Source organism: Helianthus annuus, chromosome 3 (genome assembly GCF_002127325.2).
Source record: "Helianthus annuus cultivar XRQ/B chromosome 3, HanXRQr2.0-SUNRISE, whole genome shotgun sequence".
NCBI lineage: Eukaryota > Viridiplantae > Streptophyta > Magnoliopsida > Asterales > Asteraceae > Helianthus > Helianthus annuus.
The window spans coordinates 34963152-34980537 of record NC_035435.2 but is presented as its reverse complement, the minus strand read 5'-3'; positions in this window follow the sequence as shown (position 1 = coordinate 34980537).

Sequence of the window (17386 nt, the reverse complement as noted above, 5' to 3'; positions counted from 1 at the left end):
ATCTGTTTCCGAAACTGCTGAATATGTTTGCTGAAATCACGGAGTTTAATTGACTAGAATCAGGAAATCAGTTACACATTTAGTTGCGACTCGGATTGCGAGTCGGTACCCCACTCGAGACCACAACAACATCAGCCGGAACCATGGTTGCGAGTCCCGTTGCGACTCGTAACCGGACCATGACGAGCCGAGACCACCTGTTGCGACTCGTAACCAGCTGTTGCGACTCGTAATCCCCTGTTGCGACTCGAGATCGCCGGTTGCGACTCGAGACCATCTTTGCACGTACACTGTTTTTGGGCCTTCGCTGTCACGGGCCCAATCAGTTGGGCCAAATGATTGGATTTGTGGACTGTTTGTTATTGGACCAGTATGCGTTTACTATTTGGGCCGATTGGGAATCTGGACTATTTGGATTGGGCTGTTATATGAATTGGTTGAATGTTAATTCCATGCTCTTACCTGTTCACATGCATACATGATAGTAACGTGTTAACATAGGTGATGCACACGTGTATTACCTTAGTCAAGACCTGACTTGTATAAAAACCGTGATAGGACGTGGTTGACCATTTACTTGCTACCTGTACTCTTTGTGTATCTGCCGAGCAAACCAAGGTGAGTTCACACAGCCAAGGCATGGGATTCCCGGGTTGGGAATTGGGTTGGATATGTTGGAAAAGGATTACTCGTACTTACGCATACTCTAGACTATAGACCATCGTCCTCAGGTTAGTCAGGACACGTTACGTAAAGCCTACGTAACCCAGTACGTTTGCCATTTGTCTCCCGGGTTGGGAGGACACGTTACGTAAAGCCTACGTAACCCAATACCATCTACTGGCTTCCGGGTCGGAAGGCCACGCTGCGTAAAGCCTACGTAGCCCCCACGCGTACCATGTCCTCGGGGAAGGGCACGTCACGTAAAGCCTACGTGACCCTGTACGTTATTCCTGTTCTCGGTAAAGAAGAACACATGGTCGGAAGTTAGTCTAGTAAGTACCACTAATGAGAAGCCCTCATTAGTAAGGATAAACGTGGGAAGCCCCCACCGATAATATAAACACAAGGTTTGGGAAGCCCCCACCTTTAGTACACACTAGTATGGGAAGCCCCCACTAGTATACTTATGCACTATGTTATGAACTTACTTTCTGTGAACTCGCTCAACTAGTTTGTTGATTATTTGCTGCATGCCTTGCAGGACCTTAGGTACATTTTGGAGCTTGCACAGGGAGGAGCAGGTCGTTGTGGGATTTGGATCATGAACGACATCTGAACTTAAACTGTTTTGAGATTACATTACTATGCTTCCGCTACATAAACAATGTTTGGTTTTGAAACATCAATCATGTCATGATGAACTACCTTAATTACTTTTATTATTATTAAATGCTATGTTTGATATGATTGATGGCTTGATCCTAGTCAGTCACGCTCCCAAGCGGTGGTACTCCGCGTGTGGGATTTTGGGGGTGTGACAGCTGTGGATTGCATGACCTGGTTAGACGAAATGGACACAGTTGTGGACATAAGTGGTTGTGCTGAGAGGGATGTGGTGAAGTTTGTATCCCAGTCATTCAAGGGTGAAGCCCTAGCGTGGTGGAGATCTTTGGTTCAGGCCTCAGGGAAGGCTGTTTTGTATAGCATGACATGGGAGAAATTTATTGCTCTCATCAAAAAAAATTACTGCCCTCAGCACGAGGTTGAAAAGATCGAGTCTGATTTCCTATTGCTGGTTATGAAAAACCTGGACTACCAGGCTTATCTCACGAGTTTCAACACTCTGTCGAGATTGGTTCCGTACCTAGTGACACCGGAACCCAAACGGATCGCGCGCTTCATTGGGGGTTTGGCCGCAGAAATAAAAGCTTGCGTGAAGGCTTCTAGGCCTGCTACCTTCAGATCCATGGCAGATATATCTCTGTCTCTAACACTAGATGCAGTGAGACAGAGATCGTTGAGAAATGCTGATAGTGAGAAGAGGAAGCGTGAAGATGATGATTCACAGAGATCTAGCAAGAAGCGCCGGGGAAATCATGACCACAAGAGGGGGTTAGAGAACAAAAAGAATGATCGACAGTCGGGCGATAAGCCCATGTGCAAGGTCTGTCAGAAGCACCATTTTGGAAGGTGCAGGTTTGAAAAGAAATCCCAACCGAAGCCGTGTGGGATATGCAAGTCCTCTGAGCATAGGACTCTTGAGTGCAAGAAACTCAAGGATGCAACTTGTTATAGTTGCAATGAGAAAGGGCACATCAAGACTAACTGCCCGAAGATAGTGAAGAAGACTGAAGATGGGAAAAAGACCAATGCGAGGGTCTTTCAGATGGATGTTAAAGAGGCTATCCAGAACGACAACGTCATAATCGGTACGTTCCTTATCAATGATGTATTCGCAAGAGTGTTATTTGATTCTGGAGCAGATAAATCTTTCGTGGATGATAAGTTCTGCGAGTTATTAAAATTGCCTGTTAAAACCTTGAATGTGAAATATGAAGTAGAACTAGCTGATGGGACTATGGGAACAGTTTCAACTGTTTTAGATGGATGTGTTATATCCATTAGGAATCACTCATTTCCTTTATCCCTGTTACCCTTTAAACTCGCTGGTTTCGACGTAGTGTTGGGTATGGATTGGTTATTGCATAACCAGGCCGAGATTGTTTGCAACAAGAAACAAGTGGTAATCAAGACTTCGTCTAGAGAACCACTTACCATCCAAGGAGATACTCGACATGGATTGCCTGCGCAAGTAACTATGCTAAAGGCATCCAGATGTTTGAAGAAAGGATGTGTCATTTATATGGCACAGGTGACTATTGGGGAGGAGAAACCAAAGATTGAAGACATCCCAGTCATCTCTGACTATCCTGAAGTGTTTCCAGAAGAACTGCCTGTTTGCCACCAGATAGGCAAGTGGAATTCAGTATCGACATCATTCCTTGGGCCGCGCCTATTGCGAGAGCACCTTATTGATTGGCACCCACGGAAATGAAGGAATTAAGAACGCAGCTAGACGATCTGCTAGCCAAAGGTTTTGTTAGACCCAGTTCGTCTCTGTGGGGAGCACCAATCCTGTTCGTCAAGAAGAAAGATGGTTCGATGCGTCTATGCATCGATTACCCTGAGCTGAATAAAGTTATAATCAAGAATAGGTATCCTTTGCCTAGGATCGACGATCTATTCGATCAGTGGCAAGGAGCGAGCTACTTTTCCAAGATTGACCTAAGGTCAGGGTACCATCAATTGAAGGTCAAGGACGAAGATGTACACAAGACTGCATTCAGGACTCGATATGGCCATTTCGATTTCCTGGTGATGCGTTTCGGGCTCACTAATGCACCTGCCGCATTAATGGATCTCATGAATCGCGTTTGTAAGCCTTATTTGGATAAATTCGTCATTGTCTTCATCGATGACATCCTCATTTACTCCAAAAGTCAAGCTGACCACGAGAAGCATCTTCGATGTATTCTTAAATTGCTCCATCAAGAAAAGCTTTATGCCAAATTCTCTAAATGTGAATTTTGGCTACGGGAAGTCCAATTCCTTGGACATGTAGTCAGCGAGCGTGGTATCCAAGTGGATCCCGCTAAAGTTGAAGCTGTCATGAATTGGCAGGAGCCGAAGACACCTACGGAGATTCGCAGTTTCCTAGGTCTAGCAGGATACTACAGACGCTTCATCGAAAATTTCTCAAGAATTGTTGCACCCCTAACTTCTTTAACTAGGAAGAGTATAAAGTTTAATTGGGGCCCTAAGCAGCAAGAAGCTTTTGATATCCTCAAACAAAAGCTGAGCAATGCTCCAGTGTTGACATTGCCGGAAGGGATGGAAGAATTTGTCATATATTGTGATGCATCGCACACCGGTATGGGTTGTGTGCTTATGTAAAGGGGCAAGGTGATTGCCTATGCTTCATGACAATTAAAAGTGCATGAAAAGAATTACACCACCCATGACTTGGAGTTGGGTGCCGTTGTATTTGCACTAAAGCTTTGGAGGCATTACTTGTATGGCATTAAATTTGTGATCTATTCTGATCACAAAAGCCTCCAGCACCTGTTCAATCAGAAAGATTTGAATATGAGGCAGCGACGCTGGATGGAAACTCTGAACGACTATGACTGTGAAATAAGATACCATCCAGGCAAGGCCAATGTAGTCGCAGATGCCTTGAGCAGGAAAGAAAGAGTGAAGCCAATAAGGATCAATGCCAAGAGCATTGAAATCAAGAACAGTCTGAATGAACGATTGTTAGCTGCACAGAAAGAAGCTGTGTTGGAAGCTAACTATCCAAAGGAAAAGCTAGGGGTAACTGAAGAGCAGTTATCCTATGGCAAAGACGGAATTATGAGATTGAATGGAAGGATATAGGTTCCTGTTTATGGAGGTCTTCGTGACGTTATCCTTCAGGAAGCCCATAGTTCCTGATATTCCGTTCATCGTGGTGCTGACAAAATGTACCAGGACTTGAAGGCAAACTTTTGGTGGATAGGCTTGAAGAAGTCTATAGCTACCTATGTAGCAAAATGCTTGACTTGTGCGCAAGTAAAAGCTGACCATCAAAAGCCGTGGGGCTTGCTACAACAGCCTGAACTTCCCGAGTGGAAATGGGAAATGGTGACGATGGACTTCATCACCAAGTTGCCAAAGACAAAGACGGGAAACGGTACAATATGGGTAATAGTTGATAGAATGACTAAGTCAGCACATTTCCTACCCATAAAGGAGACTCATAGCTCCGATATATTAGCCCAGTTGTTTGTAGACAAGATTGTAGCCCTTCATGGCGTGCCTGTGTTTATTATCTCTGATAGAGATACCAGGTACACGTCACACTTTTGGAAAAGTTTCCAGCAATCCTTGGGCACACGTTTGAACTTCAGTACGGCTTACCACACTCAGACAGATGGACAGAGTGAGCGTACAATCCAAACGTTGGAAGACATGCTTCGTGCATGTGCGATCGACTTAGGTGGTAGTTGGGATAACCACCTACCCTTGGTCGAGCATTAAGGCTGCACCTTTTGAAGCCCTATATGGTAGAAAATATAGAACGCCCGTTTGTTGGGCAGAAGTTGGAGATGTCCAAATGACAGGACCTGATATAATATTTGAAAGAACGGACAAGATTGTCCAAATTCACGATCGATTGAAAGCTGCCCGAGACAGGCAGAAGAGCTACGCAGATTTGAAGCGTAAGTCTTTCAATTTCGAAGTAGGCGACAAGGTTTTACTTAAGGTATCACCCTGGAATGGGGTGATGCGATTCGGTAAGAAAGGCAAACTAAGCCCGGGATATATTGGACCCTTCGAAGTAATCGAACGTGTTGGATCGGTTGCCTACAAATTAAACTTACCGGAGGAGCTCAGTGGTATCTACAATGTGTTCCACATCTGTAACCTGAAGAAGTGTTTCGCTGACGAATCACTGGTTATACCGCATACAGATGTACACATTGATGAGAGCTTAAAGTTCGTTGAAAAACCTGTGTTGATCGAGGATCGACAGGTTAAGAAACTTCGTAGGAAGTATATACCAATTGTGAAGGTGAAATGGGATGCCCTAGGGGTCCCGAATACACGTGGGAGGTAGAGTCCACGATGAAAGAAAAGTATCCTTATTTATTTCAATAAATCTCGAGGTCGAGATTTCTTTTAAGGGGGTGAGGATGTGACACCTCGAAATTTTGCGTCCAATAATGTATTGACACGTGTCTTAGGTTTACACCTGGTGTTAAATACTAAATAAAGGACTAAAGTTGACAAACATTGAAAGTTTGTGAATTCGAAGGTTAAAAATGTCAACGAGGGATAAATATACTGTACAGTACCCCTAAATCATGCTCGTACCTTCAAACGAATGAATCATGGATCGTACGGAACGAATTGTGGAAGAAAGTGAGGAATTACAAACTACAGGGGCCAAATGTGTCAACATGTTTAAGTTACACCTCTGAGTGACCTTTGGGCATACCCGAAGCTTTGTAATGGTAAATTACACTCACTAGAATGCGCGATATAAATTTCGCGACGTTCCGTTTTAAAACGAGAAAGTTATGATCGAATTCGTTAATAAGGGTTAAAAGCGTCAAACTTTGAAAGTTAAGACTTTTCGGGTAATAATAAATTAACCAGGGGTTAATAAGTTGGGTAAAAGTTTCGAGGCCTTTATTCGTAAATAAACGAGGTCCAAAACGCAAAGTTACCCCTTCGAAACCGAAAGGCCAGGGCAATAATTACAAAAGATTTGAAAATCTTGGAAAACAGGCCTCAGGCGGCCCGCGTGGAAGAATTGATGGAGCTTACGCGGGCCACGCGGGCAGTGTGGATCCGGGCTCTGACAATAGGATTCAGGCGACCCGCGTAAAGGTAGGCTGACCACTCTTACGCGGGCCGCGTCAGCCTCCCAGATGCAGAATACGGGGACAGGAGCACTGTTTGCTGTTTTAACCGACTTAGAATGCAATTATGGCAGCATGGGCGCCCCCTAAGTGACCCCTAGCACTCAGGGACACATGTTGATGATCAAGGAACCCTTGTAGCCTTAGTTGTAATGATCCTAAGCTCCAAATTTCACTATAAAAGACCTTGTTGTGCACACTTTAGAAACACACCTCAATCTGCTTTCTTGATCGCATCTGGAGCTCAAGAACACTCTTCTAGCATCTCTGGTCGTGTACCAACCTTCTGTAAGTGTGCCTAACCCTTTGTGGTTTAGTTTTTACATAGTTATAGCTTAAAAGTCAATCCGACGTAATTAACGATTGACTTAATGACAAATCACAAATGGTCCAGTGGTTTGTCGAATCAAAGGTAGTTATATGTTGGTAATCATGTGGGCATTAAACCGCTAAAAGGGCACCCTCTGATTCCCACTCTAACTAGTCCGAATGTCGAGTCAAACTTGCTTAGAAAAAGTCAACAGAATGCTATTTTGTGATTTTATGCATAATCAGTAATGTAGATAGCGTGTAACCTGTTTAAACACTCATATAACATGATAATAAGTATATTAACTAGTCTAAGCTTGTTTGATCCGACAATTTACTGTTTTGACCCGGTTCGGAGCCGAAAGTCGCAAAACTTTGACTTTTGCTTTGACTTCAGTTCTGACCCGTTATGGTATGAATTAGATATGCCTTAGGACTCTCTTAGGACCAGGTTACATGATGGTACAACCCTCTGTGACCGGTTCGTTGTTTGTCCGAGTCTTTAGCACATTTCCGATAAATGCTTAAAAGTTGACCGTAACGCCCTTTTTACTTTAAGACGAGAATTTTGGACACGTGAAAGGACAATAACCTTAGTTACTGATTTCTAAGCATTTCCCTAAAATTTCACATCAATCCGAGGTCTAGAATAGGAGTTATGCTAAATAGCGCAATTACGGAAACTTTAGTAATTAAACGGCGCATTTAGCGTAAAGCCTATCTAAACCCAAATTTCGACACCAAACCTTTTACCCACTGATGTAAAATAATATTTTGGGGTTTTTAAAGATTTTTATTAATTTTTAACCTGCTCATAACCTGCGGTTATGGCATCGGTTCGGTAAATACCGAATATACCCTTTTCGGACATAACTTGAGTTCTACATGGTCTTTTGACCCGATTCCAGTTGCTACTGATTTTAAATAATAAATAAAGTATTTTGAACTTGATAAACTGTTCGGAAAACTCATATTTCCTATAGAACTCAGAAACCTCTTTTATAATCTTTAAAATGACCGAAATACCCCTACGGGGCATATAATGGATTTAAACTCGTTACGCGCATTATGGAAGGTATCCTACTGATACCACAACCTCTTTAAAGCATATTGACTTAGGAAACATGTGTATGACTCTTACGGTTACCCGTTACGCCTTTTGCGCGCACGGTTCAGTTTATGTAACTAGTTTACATAAACTAGCCGAAACGGGTCAAACTTTATTGTTTTGACCTCAAAATTCAGAGTGTGGTTATATTACCCATATAAAACAAGTCTTCAAACTTGATGGGTCCAAACCACATTCCATTCCCGGTTTTCGCCTTTCACGCGATTAAACCGAAATTATCCTTTGAAACTGACCGGTCTAAGCTAAGGCTAAATTAAAGACCCATTAGGATTCTAATAGGCAATTTTAAACCTTCGTTCCAGAATAGGAGACCAGTAAAAGATACTTGCATTTATTTGATTGAGGTTATTACTTGCTCAGGTAAATACTTTTAAATTATTTTCCATTATACGGGCTTGGGTTACGGTATTTAAAATACCGCTTGGTCGGGCAATTGACCCCAACTCATTAGTAGTTGGGTATTATCAATGTGAGCCGTTTAAAAATTGGTTTTGTTGGCTTTACGCCTTTGGGAGCTTAATGACCATGTCCCGGATATCCTTGGCAGCATTTTACGAAATGGCAACGACCTTGACACGCGGGTGTAGGCGTACACCCGACATTGTGTCCATAATTATAGAGGTATAGCCGTTGGTTTTCCCGCCACGGTTTTATGCTATGTGGTGTGTCTATTAACCTTAAACCCGGCACGACCCGGGCGACCGAACGCATAGTGAACATGTAATTCTTTTACAAGATTTGACTTATAAATTATCCCAAGTTATAAAGAGTTTGTGCCTTGTGCATTTAAATCAATTTTATTAAACATTTTACAAAAGTGTCGGTTGAATGTATTTACCAGTGTAAACTGACGTATTTTCCCCAAAAAGATTAATGCAGGTTCTACACGTAATAGCCTGGCCACTCCTTAGCATCGTTAGAGTCTCGCAAGCTTGGGATGCCAATATCTGTTGAACAATTATTTTTCTATCTTATTTTGATCCCCTGTGGATTATATTTCGACGATTGTGATACTTGGATATTACATTCGATAGTTGAAATATATTTATCTTTATGCTTCCGCTGTGCATTTATATGTTGTGTGGTTTGACTATATTGTTGCCAACTACGTCACGGTAATCCCCCACCGGGCCCACCGGTGGTACACGTGGAAATCGGGGTGTGACAGGTAATATGTCCCCCTATGGCGATTTTAGTAGTATTCCCAATCCTACTCCTCTTACATTAGACGCACCGTCAGTATACAACGTCCAGGATCCTGAAAATTCTTCTAACTGTTGGACTTCCAGGTCTACCTCATCCTGAATGTCACAAGTCAGCTAAAGCCTGAGACTTTATGGCATTTCTAGGTTCATACACTAAGTCATAAGCACTCAACTTCACTGACCACTTGGCCATCCTGCCTGACATCTCTGGTTTCCTAAGCACATTTTTGACAGGATAATTTGTTTTAACATGAATCCTATGTGTCTCAAAGTAATGTCTAAGCTTCGTTGATGCCATAACTAATGCTAGTATCAATTTTTCTAAATGAGAATACCTAGTTTCAGCATTCAACAAACTTTTACTAACATAATAAACAGGATATTGCTGACCTTCAGGATCCTTTACAAGGACGACACTTACAGCATTCCCTGATACTGCGAGGTATAGGGATAGTGGTTCACCATTCTCAGGCTTCATCAGTAGAGGTGCAGTTGAAAGATATTGCTTCAAATCCTGCAGGGCTGCTTCATGCTTCTCACCCATTCAAATTTCCTGTTCTTTTTCAGGATATCATAAAACTCTTTGCATTTCTCTGAGGATCTTGAAATAAATCTGTTTAATGCTGCCACTCTCCCTGTTAATCGTTGAACATCTTTCATATTTGAGGGTGATTTAATATCCAAGATGGCTTTAATCTGCTCCGGGCTCGCCTCTATTCCTCTTTTGGTCACCAGATATGCTAGAAATTTTCCTGCCCCCACTCCGAAATAACACTTAGCAGGATTTAGCTTCATGTTATATTGGTCCAGGATATCAAATGCTCCTTTAATATCCTGGAGGTGATCCTGGGCTTTCTTTGATTTTACCACCATATCATCAATGTATACCTCCATGGTGTCCCCCAGCTTGTCTTTAAACATCATATTTAACAATCTCTGGTATGTTGCACCTGCATTTTTCAAACCAAAAGGCATAGCCATATAACAATAAATACATGTTGGTGTCATGAAGGCAGTATCCTCCTGGTCAGAAGGTTCCATTTGAATCTGCTGAAATCCTGAGGATGCATCCATGAAGGGCAACATTTCATGCCCGGCAGTAGCATCCACCATTGCATCAATGTGAGGAAGAGGAAATGGGTCTTTAGGACAAGCCTTATTCAAGTCTGTGTAATCTACACAAACTCTCCACTTCCCATTCTTCTTTTGAACCACTACCACATTTGCCAGCCATTTGGGAAATTTGACTTCTCTGATCATCTTGGATTTCAATAGTCTTTCAACCTCTTCTTGAATAATTATGTTTCGTTCTGGAGCAAACTTCCTTCTCTTTTGCTGGACAGGCTTGAAAGACTTGTCAATTCCAAGCTTGTGAGTGATAATGTCTTTGGATATACCTGTTATATCCTCATGCTTCCATGCAAACGTTGAGATCCTGCATTTCAAAAAGTTAGTTAACTGCTCTTCAATATCCTGAGGGATATTGGTTCCTACGAGCACCGAGATATCGGGATTATCCTGATCCAGGATAATTTTCTTCTCACCCTGCTCCGGATCCTCCACGATATCCTGGGCCCGCATCTTTAATTGCTATGCTGCACTAGGCTTGGTCGAGGATTTCATTGAATATGAGTAACATTCTTTCGCCTCCTGCTGATCACTATCGACTTTGACAACTCCCCAAGGGGTAGGGATCTTGATGCATTGGTGATATGTTGATGGCACAACCTTCATATCATGAATCCATGGTCTTCCCAGTATGATGTTATAGCAGGATAGAGAATCCATCACGCAGAAACGTTGTATCAAGTTGACTCCTTCAACATATACTGGTAACTTTATCTCTCCCACTGTGTTCCTAGCCTCTCCACTGAACCCAACAAGCACGGTGGAATTTGAAGTGATATCCATCGGAGATACATTCATTCTCTTCAGAGTCTCTAGTTGGATTATATTGACGGAGCTGCCATTATCAACCAATATCCTGCGTACAAAATGGTTAGCCACATATAATGTTATTACTAGAGTATCATGATGAGGATCCTGGACAGTATCCCTGTCGTCAGCATCAAATGTGATCACTTTGTCAGTTGTGAGGGTAGTCATCCTGACAGGTCTGTCTACCCTTTCAGCCTTAGCTTCTTTTGCATGTCTCTTTGCCGCCGAATACGAAGTCCCACAAATGTCGCATCCTCCCGAAATGAAGTTGATTATCTTGGCATCCGCGGGAGGTGAGGCTGCTCGTTCAGGATCCTTCTCAGTATCCTGACCCTTATTCTTCTTTCTTCCTAAGAGATCTTTCAGATACCCCTTGCTCAGAAGATAGCTTATTTCTTTCCTTAGGGCAATGCAATCCTCAGTTACATGTCCGAAATCTTCGTGGAAGGCACACCATTTTGACTTGTCTTTCCAATCAACTTTTTGTTGATTCTTTCGAGGCCACCTAGCCTTATCTCCTAAACCCTGCATGGCACACATCAATTCAGGAATGTTAACAGAAAAGCAATATTCAGATAATTCAGGATATTCTTCGGGATCCTCGTCTTCGACAGCATTCACTTTCTATTTATCATTTCTACCATATGGCTTAGAGCGGTATGGTTTGTATGAGGATTCTGACTTCCTGTTAGTTGATTCATATGTTGAGGATGCATTCATCCTCTCTTGCATTTTCTTATCATCCTCCAGCCTGATATATCTCAATGACCTGTTACGAGCTTCATCCAGATTCCTGCAGGGATTCATCACAAGATCCTGGTAAAATTGGGAATCTTTCTGCAATCCCATCTTGAAAGCCTGCACAGCTGTTGCGACATCAAGGTGCGGGATATCCAAGGATTCCCGGCTAAACTTATTCACATAGTCTCTCAAGGATTCCTAGGGTCCTTGAGTTATCCTGTAAAGATCACTGGTTAATTTCTCAAAACTCCGGCTGCAAGAAAATTGACTATTAAGTAAGTTAACCAAATGAGCAAAAGAAGTAATTGAGTGAGGAGGAACATTTAACAGCCATTTTAAGGCTGATCCTGTTAAGGTAGAGCCGAAACCCTTGCATAAGCACGCTTCCTTAAGTTCCGGAGGGATAGGATTGATTTCCATCCGTTCCCTATACTGGGCAATATGCTCCTCAGGATCCGTGGTTCCATCATAAAGCTTCATGTTGGGATTTTGGATTCTTTTTGGGATTTCAGCATCACAAATAGGATGCACAAACCGAGATATCCTGTGGCTATCTTGGGATTTCAGCATCACAAATAGGATGCACAAACCGAGATATCCTGAAGCATATCCTGAGCTCCTCATGGTTGACATCCTGACCGAGGAGGGTATTTCAGGAGTATGATTCTAAGGAAGGCTGGGCACAATATTCCCCCTGTTATCCTCAGTGTACACAACCAAACTGAAGTTCAAAGTTCTGGGTTGTAGTGGAGTGACGATATCCTCGGCAGATCTGCTCGAGCCGGACTTCAGGAGTTGTATTTCCCTCAACAGCATTTGGTTTATTTCCTGTTGATGTCTCATTTGTTCCTGCACACTTCCAAATAAGGTTAGAATTTAATCATTAGAAGCTAAAACGGGAGCAGATCCCTGAACACTCCGGGTAGGGATAACATCCTGAGGTTGTGAAGAAGTTTGCATCCTTGGAGGAGGTGGTGGAAGCACCGAACCAGTAGTAGCAGAAGTTGTAGCAGACACAGTGGAGGAGCTCATGCTTGATCTTGTGGCCATTGCAAATAATGTGGCAAGAAGTTTTGAAAACAGAAAACTGATTAGCGATTTCACAAAAATTTTTAGTAAAGATAGCACCACTTGCCCCACGGTGGGCGCCAAATTGTTTTGGTCAAAAATTACCGAAGCAATTTAGAGATCAAATTAGTTAAGTGAGGTAGTGTGCTAAAAAGTGTATTGAAAATATGTTGGTTATGTTGTTTGTAAAAACAGTTTTCAGGATACGGCTCAGGATATTGAGTTGTATCTATGATCAAACCATGAGCAAAAAGTAAAGGAAATGACACGAGATGTACGAGGAAAGCCCTTGATCAATCTAGATCGCTGGCATAAAACCTCGGGAGCTGACAATCGCAGCTGCCTAGTTCTTCTTATTGCTTCAAACTTCAGGATACAGTGCAGGATATTGACCAGATCGCTAAGTGTTACAATGCTTTGTGTGAAAGTAAAAGTTGCGAGAGAACAAGTGTAAGAGTGTAGTGAGTGTTGATGTGATGTCCTATTCGATCTGGTATACCCACCTATTTATAGTAACAAATTACAAACGAAAATTCCTATAAATATGGGATGCTCCGAATATTCCATTGTAAACGTTGTAGACCGAGTAATGCGGCTTCAACGTCTTTATTCGAACGACTTGGACCGAGTCTTCCGCAAAATGATTCCTTGTGAACGTTGCTAGCTTCTAACCCACGTACCTGCACATAATCCGTTAGTGATCCTGAGGATACCATTCAGGATGTTACCAATATCCTGAATCAGCATCCCGGATGTGAACAGATATCATATAACCAAGATATAATCTAAGATATTTCTCAGGATATGGGCTCAGAATTTCACCCATAACAAAAACCATCACCTTTTTTTTACCCACCTAAACCTTTTTATTTTTAACCCTTTATTTTAGTAACAACATTCGGTTTTCTAATGACTCTTCCTAAAAAAAATGCTAAAAAACAAAAAGTCTTTCGAAAAAACCGATGTTCGTTACGCTTTTCGCCATTTTTACTAACCACTAACCCAACCACCCACCTTTAGCCCAAGCCTAACCCTTCACCCAAAAAGTCCTCTTGATATTTACAAAGGTATAAAGTTAAAAAGGAGGAGGATTGATTGCTTGGCAAGCTTATGGTAGGAGTAAGCTCCATGCCGCTCTCGAGTGATTCACTAAAAATACACCTTCGGCCGAGTGTTGAGTGATTCCCCCGTGAGGTATGTGAACTTGTATATAAATGGAATTTTAAAAAGGTATGCTATGCCTAATAAATAATTTATCTTATGAAACGTTTTTAATAAATCATGACGAATAGGATTGTAAATAAATAAAAATAAAACCTAAATAATCTTGGAATTCCCGACACTCTATGACAAGCCCAAAAACCTTCTCTTCTACCCATTCCATTTGGGAGTGAATAAAGCCACATTATAAAGAGTTTTGCTTGAGGACAAGCAAAGATTCAAGTGTGGGGGTATTTGATGTGCACAAAATGCAACATATAAATTACATCAATAATGGCTTAAAACTAACCCTTTTTTAGTACTAATGTTGGAAAAAGTGTGCTTTTGTCTTCCTTTTGTATTTTCAGGATTAAAAGAGCTCAAAATAACAAAAGAAGCAAAAAGACAGCAAAATCTAACAAAACTACAAGAAAAGGAACAAAAGTGATATGCCCGACCCCCCGACAGCATCCTCCTAAGCAAAACAAAGAAGACAGAAGACTGAACACGCCCCGTGCTCAGCGAGCACGGGGCCATGCCCAAGAAGCAGCAGAAAAGACAAACCTATAGAAGCTTCTACTGCCCACCACGGGGCCGTGCCCAGCGGACACGGGGGCGTGGTCAACTTGCTGCAGGCGCATTTATTGTAATTGCGAATTACAATTAATGAAAAAAGAAAGTGTCAGATGGACACGGGGCCGTGCCCAGCCGGCACGAGGCCGTGCCCAGCAAGCACGGGGCCGTGCCCGAGCTTCTGTTCAGCCTATAAATAGGAGTGTTTGGAGCTCTTGCAACTCATCCCTTGGCACACCACCTCTCTCACACTTCACCCACCACCCACCAGCATCACAACACCATCATCCACCACCATCATCCATTGTCCATCATAGAGTGTGAGTCGTCTCGGGATCCAAGATTGATGGAAAGAGTTCTTGACAATCAAAGGCCATGTTTGCCTAAGTCTCTTACATCACTTGGTGAAGACAAGTGTTTAGTGTAATACTTTTTATTTTTTATCTTTTGCAGTTTTTAATTGGTTTTGTATTAATGACTTTAATTACTAGTTTCTTATGCTGAAGGTGATTATTCCTTATCGTTTGTCAGTGGTGTCTTGGCATTATTTTACTTTCTATATAAAATAAAAGATTTTCACCATTCATATCTCCACGGTCTATATGGAGGTATGTTGGCTACCTGGTCGGGGGTTTAGGGAACTGTTTGGTAAGAATCTTGCCATTGTTCAGTGTATAGATCCTGCAAAGGACCTGGGTCAAATTTAGTAGGACCTCCTTCAATACCCAAAGGTATTGGATGGCGGGGCTCCAAACTCTTTGATCCCCTCATAAGTTAAACTACTATTAAAAGTTTAACCCAGCTACTTAGGACTGTATCCCTGCTGACTCAGACTACTTAGCTGAGGGTAACGTCGCCTTCAAAAGAGGGGCCTACCACATTATGCATTAATAACTTAATTAATTATCTTTCAATAATCCGACCCTTTAGGATTGTATCCTTGCTTACTCAAACTACTTGGTTGAGGGTAACGTCGCCTTCAAAAGAGGGGCCTACTACAATAACTAAGATAATCTCTTAAACAAGTGCAAAAGTGCGAAAATAATCAAAGGTTACACTACACAAGGGTCGGATCCAAGTGATTCATCTTGTCTGTCTGTTTTATTTTTATTTTATTTTTCAGCATTTTAGTTAGTTTTATTTTCTTAGTTTAAAAATCTTTTTCTAACATTTTGATTTGATTAGACGTTGAGGATAAACCGGTACTAAAAGCTCTTGTGTCCTTGGACGACCTCGGTATCTTACCGACACTATACTACGTCCACGATGGGTGCACTTGCCCATATGCGTGTTTAGTGTTAGTAAATATCGTGTTTTATAAATTTAAAACTTGGCTAAAAGGTGTAAAAAGGGCTTAAAATATACATCTAAAACATATACAAACTAACACGCATCAACATGCGATAATTATTACAAACATTTACTTACATGGTATGATTAGCGTAGGGAGGGTTTATACTACTAGATCATGTGAGGGGTGGGCACAACACTTGAGGCCATTAATCCTCGTTGTTAGGACCGAGGGACACAAGAGTGATAGATCTATTTGGGTGTAGCGAGCCCACACCTGTGAGGCCGGGGTGGCCCATAGAGGTGACTGTGTCTTCCAGCCGAAGCCCGGTAACAAATTTGCTAGGTTTGAGTTTCCCTGCACTTTCTTACATATACCAGTGGCCTTGCAACCCATTGGTGATCTCTTTTTCCTTATTGCAACAAACCAAGGACTTTTATACATACTTTAAAGGTTTATTCATACTCACTTTTACATGAACTCGCTCAACTTTTTGTTGATTTTTCAAACTACATGTATTTCAGGAAATTAGTGGATCTGACAAGGTATGCAATCACGTCAAGCTGCATAGGGAATAATGATGTCATCCGAGTTTAGGAAGTGTGACCCTTGCCTGGATGGGTTACAAGTCTTAAACTGTGTTTTTATTTCATGTCTTTCGTTATGTCGTTAAACATGTTTTCATTATGTCATCGTTGTATTTGGTTTGATGTGTCGACTTTTAAACAATGTTGTCATGGTAACCTTTAAAGTTTGATGAATGGATAAACATCATATGTTTTATTTCATATAGCATTGTTATGATAATTGCTATGGTAATAAGAAGTCACACCAAATAAACCCACGCTTCCGCAAAAGCCAGGGTGTGACACGGGATTTCCAAGATTCTTTATTAGGTTTCATTTTTATTTTATTTACAATCCTATTGGTCATGATTTATTTAGAACATTACACAAGATAAATTACTTATTAGGGCATAACATGCCTTTTTAAAATTCCATTTATATACAAGTTCACATACCTCACGGGGGATCACTCAACACTCGGCTGAAAATGTATTTTTGTGAAACACTCGAGAGCGGCATCGAACTTACTTCTACCATAAGCTTACCAAGCAATCAATCCTCCTCCTTTTTAACTATACGCCTTTGTAAATATCAAGAGGACTTTTGGGGGTAGGGTTAGGCTTGAGTTAAAGGTAGGTGGTTTGGTTAGTGGTCAGTAGAAAAAGGCGAAAGGCATAAAAAGCGTCGGTTTTCGTAAGACTTTATTTTTATAACTTTTTTAATAAAGCAATTTTTTTTTCAAAAAAAGTTCTTTTTGATAAACTTGTTTGTTTATTTCTTTTGGCTTCATCATCATAATCATATATAGATATATATATATATATATATATATAGATATATATATACTAGTCGTTTACCCGCGCGATGCGGCGGGAAACATATCACTTAGGTTGGTATAGTTTAGGGTTGTGTAGGAAACTCACGCGACGCGGCGGCGGTGACAATTTACAATGCAT